Below are 15,425 nucleotides of genomic sequence, written 5' to 3'. Positions count from 1 at the left end.
TTAGGCAGTGGCCAATAGCACTGAGGCAGGTTTGAAGACGGAGCCTCGTGACCTGCTGTCTGAGAATAAATTTGCGCTGGAGAGAGCTAAAACTGGGGAAGAAATTTGCAGCTAGGGGTAACCCAATAAAAAATATTGTAACAAAAATACTACTTTTACTGGACTTAGTTTCCTTTTTGTGGTTTTTGTTATGTGGTCTATTAAGTTTCAAGCAGTGAGCTTAATTTGTGCGTCATAAAAATTTGGTTATGAGTACACGGAGGGGACTTGCTCTGTTTCTCATGGCCCTTGGCTTTTCATGCATACACAAGAAGTTTCAGGAGTCAGAGGAGGGTAAGCACAATATGGGTCTCATTGGGTCAAGTCTCGAAAGAGCTGTTTAATGAATGGCCAACCATAAATACCTGTCTCATTGTCTTGATTATGTAACACCTGGTGTCATTGCTTCTTGCTTTAAAAAGGAGCACACAACCCAAATATTTATATGAGTCCTCATTGCAAACAAAGTTTAGGAGTGGGAAATGTAGAGCTGGGTATTTGGCCCTTTGGTGAAAAAAATGATGATTCCTATTAATGGTAGTTCATTTAAAATATTTTGTATTAGGAAAAACGATTTATTTTGTTCCTTTAAGTCTGGGACTAGAGGAGATTAGAAATCACGAATTTTGTAAGTATTAGGGCCTCCAAGGTGGGGTGCGAGGAGGTTCATTTGGAAATAATATATTAAAACTTTAAAAAACTTTAATATAAGAAAGACATTAAGCTTAAAGGTGCAGACTAACAATAGTGCATTCATATTATATAATGCGCATGCATGTCCTCCACCCCTTTGTTGCTGGGGGAACATAGCCTGTTAACCACTGTCAATAACGTTCTTTCAACAACTGGAATGCTTTTTCTTTTAACTTATGGTTTCCTCCTAAGAGTTCTTTCAGACTGTTAATATTCCATGTGAGTTTTGTCTGTATATTTTACTTTAGAAGCTTGAGTGTAAATTTCTTGTTACATTGTTGATATTGGGGATGGAAATACAAAAAATACAGAATTTCATTGGATAACCTGTATTTTGAATTTGGAGACAAGCCCATTCGTTGGCTTGTTTAATGTATGTGATCTGAAGTGCAGTGATGTGTAAAAGGGTGCAGTGGAAATACTTGAAGATAATCTACACATTGGAGTTTAATATGTATATCATATTTAAAAATTACTTTGTACTGTTGCTCTTTGAAGTCTGTTTTTTTGTTTGTTTTTTTGCCAAGCTTACATTCTCTTAATGAAGATTAATAATAAGACATATTCAGTGAATCCCTTGGGAAGTGGCATTTATTCAGAATATCAACCTCCTACTAGTGCTGGGGGCATGTGGTGGCGGTGAGGGTGGTTAGTATTTACCATTCAGTTAAATCTCATGTACCATGTGCCTTCTACACACCTGTACTGTGAGAGATGATGCTCAGAATAACAGTTGCAAAGCCTGTTAAAATTACCACTTGTCAGATTTTCTCCTCATAGCGCTCATCTCTCCATGACTTATGTTTTAGGAATCATCACCTCTCTTCTAATTTTCTGACTAATGTTCTGTTAATGAGAGAATTGTCTTAACCCTAAAACCTGCATTCCCTAAGCATTCTAAACAGAGGGTTTATTTTATGTGGTGAAACGATGATTTTCGAGATTGTTTTGTCATATGTCAAATGAGGTAATGTACCGATGGCAAAGGTATGGGTAATTTGAGTGCAATTCCCCAGAATCCGTGCCCCTTGGAGGGAGTAAACATTTCGGGACTGCAGATAAAACACTGACTTACACTAGCCTGAAGCCCAGGCACCTGGCTTACACAGTGCACTAACATAACTGAAGTCTGGGTTTGATCGCTGTACAGTTGACAAAGAAGCAGTAAGGTTAAAAGTAGATCTGGAGCTAGACTGCTTAAGGTCAGGTTCTGATTGTGTCACCCACTTTAAAGCCTTGGGCAAGCTCTTCTACCTGGTAACTAGTGCCTCATTGTTTCCTCTGTAAAACAGGGGTGGTGATAGTAGAATCTATATCAGAGAGGTTGTTGTGAGGATTATATGCGTTAATACAGGGTAAGTGGTTAGCACAGTGCCAGCTTTATAAGAAACATAAGTAAGTGTTAGGTGTTATTATCTGTTGTTTAGAATCAGGGAAGTACTTAGTTACACAGTGTTTTGTAGCTGTTGAGAGCTGAATCGCCGCCATTGATCACAAGTGAGACTGGAAAAACAACCTGGGGAACACTCTTACGTTAAGTCAGTAGCACTATCTCAAACATACATCCAACTTCTGAGGGCAAGGAACACAGAACATAGCTTTTTACTTAAAAGAATCTTAGTCTCAGCGGAGTGCTTGAGGTAGTCACTAACCAGTTAATTGAAACTGGCTTTTACGAAATAAAAACACTTGCCATTCTTTGGCTAGTCTTTTCCACTTTGCAGTTGACGTTGTGGCCTGGCAGCTTTAGTAACCTGTCCACCCCTCCCTTCTTGTTAATACCAGAACAGAACTAGTTTCTCAGTACATATTCCTGGGCCCTATCCAGTTTGTTGGAAACATTTAGAATGTAAATTTGTATGCTAATTAGTTTCTTCTAAGTATTATGTTTTCTTTAGGTGATATGCCTATACTAATACAGAAAAATTATCCATGAAATGGGATATGAATACAATGGACATGTTTACCGTATAGCTTTTTGTACCTGTTAGTAATTCAGAAAGGTTGTTATTTTGACCATTCCTTCAGCCAGAGTCTAAGTTTCCTGATGGTGAGAATCTGTGTCTTTCTGTTTTATCTCCTGTGGCACTCTGAATGTGCCTTGGCTGTGTTTCTTTAATAAACTGTTGGTTGCTGAACTGGGTGGTATGATATGCGTTCATTCTAGTTCTGTGGTTTTGAAACTTGGGAATGTTTAACAGATTGAAAGAGAGAACATCGTGTGTGGTACCTTGTAAGTGTGCACTGAGTTGAAATTTTGATTATTTAGCTTTCTACTTTCTGTTTTTATCATTGGTGCGATTATTGAGAAGGCAGCTGGAATTAAGTCTAGTTCATCTCCTAAGATAGACATAAAACTTGTGACTTATTTTTACCCATGATTGGCTTAGAATTGAATTGAGCAAAATATAATTTGGTTATCTAGATGTTAAATGTCTTATATGTCTAATACTTTGAATATCACTCCTCTAGAACAGATTCTTTGTTTTATTTAGGATCAGGGACAGGTTAGAAAATATTCATAGGATAATAAAAAACTGCCCTGAAGCAAACACGAGGAAGAAGAAATAGTGGTAGCCAGAATCTTGGTTGTTAATGACCAGTGTAGGAACACAGTAGGCATGCAGTGAAATTGGCGGGCAGCTGCTTCCTTTCTCAGTACTGGCACAATTTAGAAAATGTTACATTAATGCATCTGAAATTGTATGCAGATCATGTTATTTGAAAAATGAATGTAAACGCTTTTTGCGATGCCTTAGGAAAGTCATTGTTCAAACTAATATTTTCGTAATAAACTAATTATTCCCAGGTTTTTTTTTTTTTTTTTTTTGAGATGGAGTATCACTCTGTTGCCCAGGCTGGAGTACAGTGGCACAATCTCGGCTCACTGCAACCTCTGCCTCTTGGGTTCAAGCAATTCTTCTGCCTCAGCCTCCGTAGTAGCTGGAATTACGGGGCACCCCCCACCATGCCCAGCTAATTTTTGTGTTTTAGTAGAGATGGGTTTCACCATGTTGGCCAGGCTGGTCTCGAACTCCTGACCTCAAGCAATCCACCCGCCTTGGCCTCCCAAAGTGCTGAGATTACAGTCATGAGCCACTGTGCCTGGCCCCATTTATTCCCAGTTTCTTTCAGGTAAAGTTATTTTCACTTTTTAAATTTATCATTTTTTAGATCAGATCAGTCATAGTGGACAGTTGCACTCTACTTCCCCATCCCTCATTAAAGTGGAATTACACTAAAAAAGGTTTTCAATTCCTTTGTAGCGTGGACATTCGTAATAGCCTACCTCCAAGGCTGTAGAGTAAATAGTATAGTAAGGGAAATGTCCCTCCCTCCCCCTACACACCTTTTTTCCTGTTATCTCTTATTTTTATTGATTTGTCTGCCTCCAGGACCTTAGGGAGGTGTTTTTGTCCTAAGGAGGTGAACTCCTCAGGGTCCTATTGAAGAAATAGGGTGACCTATCCACCCAACTTCCTCTTCACTGATATCTTCATATGCTTAATGCCTTATTCATTTTCTAAAGTGTGCCAGCATCTTTTGGAAGTCAGCTAAATTAGTGCAGTTGCTCATCCATCAGACAGTTTGTTATAAAATATGTGGCTATAAAAGATTGAATAAATTTATTAGGTTGTAATTTCATTAATGCGTATTTTATATAAATATTTTTTAAAATGTACAGTGGTTATCTGATCTTGGCCCAGGCCTCTTCAATTTCCAGTGTACCTGATGTCTCTTTATCGACTGTTTTTCTGAGGTGTATTCTCAGCCTGGCTCTGGGTACTCCCCTAGGTAAGAGTCATAATTCGGGTTAAAAGAGGTAAGAAAAAAAAAAAGCTTTTGGCTCTTGTAATCTTGTTTCTTTTTTTTTTTTTCTTTCACATTAGCAAAAGACTGTTGAAGTAGAAAGCATTTTGCCCAGCTCACTCGGGTTCTTTGCTGGCATGCCTTCAGTTTCAGTTGTCATCCAGAGAAGTCAAAGGAAATGCTACTTGGGGATGAGCATGTAATTACGATTAACTTTCTCTACTTCGTTGTCTTTTTGTGGTAAAAGACTGTCACAAGTGCTGTTCAAACTATAGGTATTGTTTTTTAGATTTCTAAAAAGTGTATTTTGTCTCTGAGGGCCTCCTGTCTTTGGACTGGTTTGTCTTTTTCCAGACCCCAGAAAGCCTGGGCCACCTTTTCTTCTCTGAGCAGGTTGGCAACAGTGGTCACAAATAGCAGAGGAGCTGAGATTCTAGAGAGCTGTCCTACCACTGCTTCTCAGATGCCAGTGTGGAAACAGCCTCTTTTTTGTTGAATTAGCTTGGAACAGCTCTCTAATCTCTGAAGAGTGAGGAAAAACTGTGTTTTTAAGTTTCAAGGCTAAGGCACTTTGTTCTCTTTTCTCCCTGTTCCTGCTGTTGTTCTCCCCCAACTCACACAAACACATACTTAACTTTCAGTGTATGTGGACGGTAGGGTTGCTAAATTCATTTCAGTATTTTTGGCGTTCCTACATGTTAGGCATTTGGTTTACATTTAACTTATGAAACAAATATTTAGGCTTTTATAAGCCAGGAACTTTTCCAGATTTTGGCAATAGTGAACTTTTCAGAAGTTACAGTCTAATAGACAGGCAAACCATTCCCATAGCGTGCTATAGTAGCAACAAGTAAAATGTGCTGTGGAACCATAGACTATATTAGAAGCCTAAGTTTTGGGAAATCAAGAAAGCCTTAGGGATGTTTAATGATGAATGCATAGGTTAGTGGAGGAAACAACTTGTATCAACTCAATTTGAGAAGCTTAGCTGTGAATAGGAGTAGAGAGAAATAGATTTTAGTAGGGAGAAGTTGGGTCAGGAAGAGTGTGTCTGTGTGTGTGTGTGTGTGTGTGTGTGTGTGTGTGTGTGTATTTAAAAATCCAGTCAATGGAAAAAGGTTGAAGATGCAGGCAACGTCCTTGTTTTGTCCTTGGCAAGTTCCTCTTATGGTTGCAAGATGGCTGCCACAAGTTCAAGTGTCACAAGAAAATATGACTTAAGTTTCATGGAAGAAGACACACTTTTTTTTTTTTTCTAGGTTGTTTCTATCAGTGAGAAAAATTTTTCCCTAAAGCCTCATAGTAGATGCTACCTTGTCCCTCTCTCCTCTCCTTCATAGGTCAGCATTGCACACAAGCCAGTGCCTAAATGAGTCAAGGGCAAGGGGAATAGCACCGCTGTGATTGGCATAAATGGATCGTGATTCATCTTAGGTTGTGGCTGGGGTCTACTTCCTTGGGAGTTGATGGCCCCGGGTTGAGGGTAGATATGTGAGCACAATCAGGGTTTGGTTAGAAAGTGAGGGGGTGAATGGTGTTGTGCAGTTAACAGTGACATCCTTGTCTACTAGTTCTGCCACCACTACACTTAGATACAAACTTCAGAGGAGAAAAAGAAAATGTGCTTGTCTTTGGATTTGGAATTTTAGGTGACTTTTTTTCCTTTTATATGCCATTTCCTTCTATGATCAAGTAGCACTTTTACAATCAAATCAATGGTTTATTTAAAAATTTTTTAAAAATTGAAAATGCCAATTTTGCCAATAAATATATATAGAAGAAATAAATTTTTTTTTAATACTTTAAACATTTCAGAAGTTCCTTGCCATTGTCTTATTCCTTTCAGGGAGAGGAGAACATATAATTATATCTTGTAGTTTCTGATTATGTGTATACTAAGAGGACTACTCTGTCCCTCAGTCCATAGTTCACACCCACCTGTGGTCTCTATGGCTTGCACTGAGTGCTGAGGCCATCTTGGCTCAGATAGAATTGTTAGTTCATTGGCTAGATGGGTCAGGATTCTTTAGAATGCAAATTCTTGAATCAGGAGTAAAAACAGGAACATCTTCCCTTTTCTACACACTCATTCCCCTCCTCGAAGGGAAAGCTGTCCCGTGGTTAGCTTATTCGTCATTCTTTTCAGACTTTAAAGTTAATGCCACCTTAAGTTTATACAGTATTCTTGTAGTACTCCTAACTTTTCTGTTTTGCTGTATGTGTACATTGTAGAAAGATTAAATCAAGCTAATTAACATGTCCATTACCTCACTTACCTGTGTGTGTGTGTGTGTGTGTGTGTGTGTGTGTGTGTGTGTGTGGTGAGAACCTTTAAATCTACTCTGTTAGCAATTTTGAAATACATTAGGCTCCCCACCCACTGTTTAACTCAGCAGTTTGTTACCTGTGGTCAAATGAAGTCCAAAAGTATTAAATACAATAGATATTTTGAGAAAGAGACAAACATCACATTCACATAACTTTTATTACAGTATATGGTTATAATTGTTGTATTTTATTATTGTTAATCTCTTACTGTGCTTGATGAAAAAGCATAGTATATATATAGGGTTTGTTACTATCTGCAGTTTCAGGTATCCACTGGGGTTCTTGGAATGTATCCCCTGTAGATAAGGGGGACACCTGTGTATGTTGTTACAAGTATGGTCACTGTGTAAAAGCACTTTTACATTTCATTCTTGTTCCTTCTCAATCCCAGGTTTGGGTGCTTCCTGTGCTGTGAAAGGCAGACAAATAATGTAAATCCTAAACACTTGAGTGTTGTAAATTTACAAAATGAAAAGTAATTGCTCAATGGTTGTTTCTTTTTGAGAGTAACAAATAGACTGTGATAAATGGCCAGAGTAGGCTTCTGAACTGGTATTATTTTTTTGGATAGAATTTAGAAAGACTTGTACTACCAATATAATTTTTGTCTCAGATAAATGCAGTAGTATTTACCTACTCAGTAGTTCCTCAAATGCTATTTAAACTGAGATATATTTCAGCTTTATTTATAGGCTGCAAATTGTTCCTTATTTGGCTGAATCTTGTGGTTATGATGTAATGAAAAGTAGTTACTGAGATCACTGGTGCAAAATCTGTAGCTTGGAAATCCTCGTTTTAGAAATGATTATTTTGACTCCCAAGTTAAATAGTAAAAAATAGACTTATGTTTTTAGTTTTAGCTGTGTATATTGAGAAACTGTGGCCCTACGGTGGCTGTTAGGGATTAGTGGATTAGGTTGTTTTTAAATAAGGCATTTCAGTTTAGTATCTCTACTTGAATAAAACAGTTTCAAATTTGTGATTCATATGATATACCGATTGCCGTACGGTAGCTTCTGCTTTAATTAAAATTGTTAACATTCTTTTTATACTCTTAAGCACCTCTCCCCACCCTCACCCCCCTTTTTGACTCAATTTTATTGTGAGTTGGTGTATAGTTAGGAATTTGAAGAGCACTTTTTTTGTTTATTTTATCTTTTCAGTTACTATGCATACTATGTGTGTCAACTCTTAAACCTACAGGGGATCATTTTGGCCATCAGCTGGTTTTAGGGCTTTCGCCTCCTAAAGAATACGAATTATGGTTATAATTTTTACAGTTTATAAACAAGATGGCATATGAAGAATCTTTATTTCATTATGAACATAGAACATGGATGCTTAATCCTCTATATTGAAAGTAACTTGTAGTGAAATACTTTCTACCATTCTTTTCTTCTAGTTTTCCATATGTAGTATGTATAACTATAGACCTTGATGATATAAGTTGAGCACAGTTTAGTGTCAGGTTCCTTTCAGTGATGCATGAGATTGGTTATATAATCTAGTGAGTGTTATTTAGAAATTAATTCACCAGACCCGGGTGTGGTGGCTCATGCCTGTAATCCTAGCACTTTGGGAGGGTGAGGCAGGCAGATCACCTGAGGTCAGGAGTTCGAGACCAGCCTGGCCAACATGGTGAAACCCTGTCTCTACTAAAAATATGAAAATTATCTGGGCGTGGTGGTGCTCGCCTGCAATCCCAGCTACTTGGGAGGCTGAGGCATGAGAATCGCTTGAACCTGGGAGGCAGGTGTTACAGTGAGCCAAGATTGTGCCACTGCACTCCAGCCTGGGTGACAGAGTGAGACTCTGTCTCAAAAAAAAAAAAAAAAAAAGAAAAAAGAAATTCACCAAATATTGATTAATAAGGGGAAATTTGTTGTTCCACAAATGCCCATGTAACATGAATTGAAATGTAATATTTGGACCTGGGAGCAGAGACTTTTTCAGTCTTTAAATTATTGCCCTTCTCAAGCCTTTAGTTTCCTTATCTGTAACAGAAGCGGGTCATCATCCTGGATGAATGTGTTTTTTTAATTGGAAATTCTTTAGGTCTGTGAAATTAGCCGTTATTTTGGGCAGACTTGTGCAATTTTAATATTTTCATTTTATCTTGAGATCCTTATTAAGCTTAACTGAATTTTTATTATAGAAAGTGTTAAGCCAGGTAATTTACGGAAGATCACACAGTTGATGATATCAGTAGAGCGTTAATCTGATTGTCCAGGGCTGCTGGTAGCCTTAAAATAACCTGAAACTTGATTTCCTGTTGTCCTTAATAATTCTGTGTGTTTGTTTAACACTTCATATTTTTCAGAGGGCTTTGTGAGACACATAGGGTGGGAGCTAACTACTTAGGCTATCTGTTCAGTTTCACACATGCGCATTTGCCCTTGTTCACATGGCTAGACTTGACTTGATGGGTCTTTCCTCCTCATTTTCTTTTAGCAGGGTCCTCTCATTTTTTTTTTAAACACCAAGTCTTCTTTTTATTTTAGGTTTCTATAAAATTTAATTTATTCTTTAGTAATTGATTGTGAAGAATCTGCTAAGTTTTAGAGCCCATCAACTTACCATGTAGTGACAAACCAATTATCTGCTGATGACTGTAGGAAATATCTATTCTAAAGGGGGAAAATGTAATTGGCAATCTTTGGGAGATTTCACGACAATCAAAAATAAATGTGAACTATCTTTTTAACCAAGGCACATTTTTTGTTTGTTTATAGTTATTTATTCCAACATTTTTCTGATTATAAAGTAGTATGTATTTATGGTTGAGAATTTGAATGCAGAAACAAAAATTACCTAGATCTTACCATGCTAATATTTTAATATATATCCTAACAAGGCATGGTGATGGTGATGAGGGTGGCAACCAAGATTTCTGGACATAATGAATTGGTGATGCCTGTTAGACATACAGGTAGTAATTTGAGTATGCAGTTGGCTATATGAGTATGAAATTCAAGAGAGAAGTCAAGATTGGACCAAATACGAATATGAGAGTGTTCAGCAAGTCAGTGAAGTGATTGTGTCTCCACTGTGGGTCCAGATGTGTTCACCTAGGGAGTGTGTGCAAAGAAGAAACCAGAGGATTGTGGTATCCTGGAAGCCAAGTGAAGACAAGGTTTCAGGAAAGGAATGATCAACTTGTTAAATATTGCTGAGATGCTGTGTAAGAAGACTGAACATTTGCCATTTGGTGATGTGGAAGCTGTTGAGCTTCACTAAATGGTTGCCACGGAGTGGAGGGGAAAAGGCTTGTTTGAGTGGGCTCAAATGAAATTGGGAAGAGAGGGAAGAGACAGTGTGAGTATAAATGGTTCCTTTTGGAAATTCAGTACAGGAGAGCAAAGAATTATAGATCGAGGGGTATAAGGAGGGACAATAAATTTTAAGAGAGGATCCATTCATCAGTTCCATTAAAGGCAAATGCAAAATTTTATTATGTGCGTGGTTTTCTGGTGGAAGTTCAATAGATTTCATCAGATTCTGTAAGGCAGAGAACCAGTGCTCTAGTGATCTGGCAGTTCAACAGCCCATTTTTCTGGAGGATAACCTTACATTTTTAACTGATTTAAATTAATATTCGCCAGTATTAAATAGTATGTGTAACATCGTACCCAAACAAGATGTCTTTCTGTATTCTTTCCATCTCTTAGTTTTGTTAAAATCTTTTTAGTTCAAGATTTTCTTTATCAAATGCCTTTTCTATTTGAAGACTCTCCTAAAAAGTTATATTAATACTTGCAACCAAGTTATCAACAATTTACATTTAACTAAGTTTTGCTACTTTTGTTTACTATCTATTTAAACATTTTAAGTTTGTGTTTTTAGTCAAAGTAATACTTGTTGGTTTTTTTTTTTTTTTTTTTTTTTTTGAGACGGAGTCTTGCTCTGTCGCCCAGGCTGGAGTGCAGTGGCGCAATCTTGGCTCACTGCAAGCTCCGCCTCCCAGGTTCACGCCATTCTTCTGCCTCAGCCTCTCCAAGTAGCTGGGACTACAGGCGCCCGCCACCACGCCCGGCTAATTTTTTTTTTTTTGTATTTTTAGTAGAGACGGGGTTTCACCGTGGTCTCGATCTCCTGACCTCGTGATCCGCCCGCCTCGGCCTCCCAAAGTGCTGGGATCACAAGCGTGAGCCACCGCGCCCGGCCTTGTTGGTTTTTTTTGTTTGTTTTTTTAAGTACAGAGAACAACTTTGTCTGCTGCACCTCACCCCCTAATTCTGCTTCAGAGTTATGTGCAATGTTTACTGATTTCTGCTATTTAATTTTTTTGGTGGATACCTCTGTCTAAAATGTTTACACCTCAGTTTATTTATCAACCTAAGACGTTATCTGTTGACTTGCTATTACTGTGGATGATGATTTCGTTTACTATCCCCCGACATGTATTTGTAATCTTATTGCACTTCTACTCTTGATGACCTCTGCAACTCCAGCTCTAAACATTTTTTTTCTATTTCTTTTTCTTGTCTCATTAATCTAAGGCAGTGCCTTTTGACTCTGCACATTGTAAGTTGTATGGAAATACCATTCCCATTCTCCCTGATTCTATCTCCCAACCTGCTTTATTTTGTCAAGGGTAATAATATTTACATTCTATGCTATAGTTATAATTAAGAGTCTCATTATTTGTCTATTCTGAAAGTTGAAAAAAGTCACAGAGATGTAAAGTGACATGCTCAACTGACAGTGGAGTCCTCAAGTTATAAAGTGCTATTAATCTTTTGTGCTGTCCACCCATAGGTATCCCTAGAGCAGCTAGCTGCTGTTTGGCAGTTTCTGGAAAAGTCTTTATGTCCTTACTTGTGCTCCCTGATAACAACTCTGTCCTCATCTTCAGCCCCTGGTTGTGGGATTTTAGGCGTATCTGAGGTGTAAGTATTTAGAAAGTGGTGTAAACAAACCGTGGAGGAGGCTGAGTTGGGAAATTTTACGTGTTGGGGGAATTTTCATTCTTTGCTTTTTTTCCCCTCCCCTCTTTCTTGTGGGAGCCTTAACTGGGATAGTAACAGTTGCACCCACCTCTCTGCCCATTAGTTGCTCATCTTAGAAAATCTACAGTTAAATCATATTTAGTGGCAAAATACTTAACACTTTCCTTATATGGGAATGAGATGAGGATACCCACTGTCACCACTCTCACTATTCAGTCATTGCAATAAGGGAAGAAAAAGAAATAAGCATAAAGATGGGAAAGAAGTAAAATTGTCTCTGTTTGCAGATGACATGATTGTGTGCATAGAAAATCCTATGGAATCCACAAAGCAGCTATCCAAACTAGTAAGCAAATTAAGTAAGGTTGCAGAATTCACGGTTGATATTTAAAACGATAATTTTGTTTTTACACAATAGCAGCAAAACAAAACAAAAGAGAAAATGGAGTTTAAAAAAACCAACTCTATATGCAGTAACTATAAATATTAAATGCTGAGGAATAAATTTAGCAAAAGCTTCACAAGCCCTTTTTACTAAAAAGATCATAGTAATGCTGAGATAAAGAATGCCTAAGTAAATGAAGAGAGATGCCATATTCATATACTGGAGGACTCAGTTTTTTAGATGTTGGTTCTCCCCAAATTGATCTGTATTTTCATTGCAGTCCTTATCAGAATTCAACTAGCTCTTACAGTAGAATTTAATAAGAATTAAAAAGCCCAGAAGAATTAGACATTTCACAAAAGAAGATATACAAATGGCTAATAAGCACATGTAAAGAGGCTCAACATCCATTACTTATCAAGAAATGCAAAGTAAAACCACAGTGAGATACCACCATACATATCAGGATAGGCAGGATTAAAAAGATGACAGTACTAAGGGTTAATGAGAATGTAGAGCATGGCTGTCCAACCTTTTGGCTTCCTTGGGCTGCATTGGAAGAATTGTCTTGGGCCACAAATAAAATACACTAACACTAACGATAGCTGACAAACTAGAAAAAAAAAAGGTCCATGCATGATTTTCATGCTATCTACCACCACAGATGAAGCAAAACAGTCCTAACATTCAAGGGAATGGACATGTCTTATGTAGAGCATTCTCATTAATTGCCATTCATTGGAATTGTCATACACTGCTGGTAGCAAGATAAAATGATACAGTCACTTTGGAAAACTATTCAGCGATTTCTAAAATGTTAGGCATGTGCCTATAATATGACTCAGCTCTTCTATTCCTAGGTGTTTACCCAAGAAAAACACGAAATATATGTCCATGCAAATGTTCATCAAAGCTTTATTACAATAATCCCAAATTGAGAACAATGCAAGGGTACATCTTTATTATAGTAGTCCATCAGAGTCAAATGGATAAACAAATTGTGGCATATCCATGTAATGGAGTGTTATTCTGTAATACAAAGGAACATCTGATGTATGCAACAACATGAATGAACCTCAGAAACATTAAGTGAAAGAAACCCGAAGAGTACATAATATGTGATTCTGTTTGTATAAAAAGAAAATGCACATTAATCCATAGTGACATAAAGCAAATTATTGGTTACCTGGAATCAGGCACAGGGAAGGGTACATGTCAATGCCCTTGGAGGAAGGGGCGTGTGAAATTTTGAGGACTGATGGAACTTTGTTCTTGGTTGGGGTGGTGGTGGTGGTTTTATGCACATATACTGTTGTTAAAGGTATTGTATTGTATGCTTTAAATAGATACGGTTTATTCTATATAAATCATACCTCGAAGTTGTTTAACAAATAGTGACTGACAAATGCATGACAGAAAATATGTATTCAGTAAATAAGCTTTATTGATGTGGACCAATTCTAGTTACTAGTTCACATTTTCATAACAGATAACAATCCTATTCAGAATCAAGTAGCAGCCAAATATGTTAAGCAAATAAAAGACTTCATTGTTTCTTAAACTCTTTGTAGTAAGAAGGTATAACAGTGGAATCTGTTAGTCTTGTTTTGGTTCTGGAGCTTGGATTTCCTGTGTTCCTTCTCATCTTTGTTCCTGTATTTACTTCCAAGCTCTTCTAAGCTTATGACCTGGAATTATCAAAGTTGGATTTGTTCATTTGGGAAGTAAAACACCATTTATTTTTGACCTCTGAGGAGTCTATAACTTTATCAAACTTCTCTAACTGTTCAGACTCTTCTCCTCTAAGCTTAACCTTAGTTTCATAATTTCAAATATGGCTTTAGATCCAGCAACTATAACAAAAGGTCCATGATTTAACCATATAGTTTTTAATATTAGGAAAAGTAAATGAAAAGTCTTGCCTGTATGGGACCTCACATGATGTTGTAATAATCATGAGCTGCAAAAATTGTAGTGATTCCCTCCCACCCCATTTTAAAAAAAGTGGTGGCATCTTTAGTTATATAACAGTTCTAATGTAAATTACTAGATTATTTACCCCTCTAACAATGTCATCATTTTTGGTGTTGCTGTAAGCTCCTCTGCTACTTACCTTAGTTCAAACTTTTTTTTTGTTTCCCATTTTCATTCAGCCTTTTCAAAATATATTTGTCGGTGTACCTTATCCAATAATACTTAAGGCTTTTCTTAAGGCTAAGAGAAATAACTTTAGAAAATGTGATTATCAAATACAGATGTTTGAACAGTTATGATATTTAAGCCTGTAAACGGTTAAAGAAAATAACAACTTGGTCATGGAGTTACTCTTCCAGGCTCTCCTGGCAGGTGAGTCGGGTCTTAGGACCTTGGGAAGAATGTTGTCTTAAATTACTGTCCTGAATTAAGTTTCCACAGACTTTTTGATGTTAAGTTTTTTTCGGAATTACAGAATGATGAAAAGCCATGTCTTCAGAATTTTTCTTATGGGAATCTCCACCTTAAATTTAAAATCATTTTTAAAATAAAGACCCTTAAAGGAGAGTTAAGGGTGTAGACACAGGATACTGTTGGATCTTTGCCATCCACTTGAAAAATTGAATATAAGGTTCACCTAATTTCAGAAGAACACTAAAACTTTGGGTATCTTAGGTGTATTGTAACAGGAACTGACTGGCTTAGGGGATTTTGAAGCTTGGGCTTAGGGAGCTTAGCTTTCTTAGCTTAGGGAGCTAAGAAAGATGTCATAGTAAGAGGAATTTGCCTGTCTTCTGAGCCATTGAAGACCCTTCCCTGAAATTGAGTGAGGTGAAAGTAATTGACAGGTTGATGAAGGTGATGTTAGGCAGAATCAGTGAGGAGGCAAAGGTGGAAATTCCAAATAGCCACTAGAAATGTGAGAAGGCAGGTTTTGAGGAATGGCCTGGGCTGCAGATCAGGGCACTGCTTTTATAAAAAGGCTGGCACTTGCCCATATGCACCGTTCCTGATGTCCACTGGCCACCACTTGTGGCCAACCACACACACACACACACACATACCCTTGACTAACAGAACTATTTGTGAAATAATTGTTTTCATTAATTGAATATTATGGTTAAATGAAAATTGATCAGGAAAGTAGTTTTTGTTTGAAGACTTACTTCAAATAAATACTTTTCCAGATGTCCACATTCCTGTGTAAATTGATTATAATGATCATTATTATCTTTTTTATGTTGAGG

The 15,425-nt window shown here is 37.3% G+C and overlaps 1 protein-coding gene across 6 annotated transcripts in view; it reads left to right on the top strand.

Annotated features, from left to right (window-relative positions):
- BACH1 (BTB domain and CNC homolog 1) overlaps window positions 1-15,425 on the top strand; it is a 48,340-nt gene that overhangs the window by 1,683 nt on the left and 31,232 nt on the right. Inside the window, exon 2 of one of the 6 annotated variants that reach the window (XM_063640642.1) lies at window positions 4,623-4,741. The exons of the other annotated variants lie outside the window; for them this stretch is intronic. The gene's annotated coding sequence lies outside the window, so the exon portion shown is untranslated. The remainder of the gene's footprint in view (window positions 1-4,622; window positions 4,742-15,425) is intronic. 6 annotated transcript variants of the gene reach the window in all.

Source organism: Symphalangus syndactylus, chromosome 5, assembly GCF_028878055.3.
Source record: "Symphalangus syndactylus isolate Jambi chromosome 5, NHGRI_mSymSyn1-v2.1_pri, whole genome shotgun sequence".
Taxonomy (NCBI): Eukaryota; Metazoa; Chordata; class Mammalia; order Primates; family Hylobatidae; genus Symphalangus; species Symphalangus syndactylus.
The sequence above is the reverse complement of the archived record's forward strand: the minus strand, read 5'-3'. Positions and strand labels throughout refer to the sequence as shown.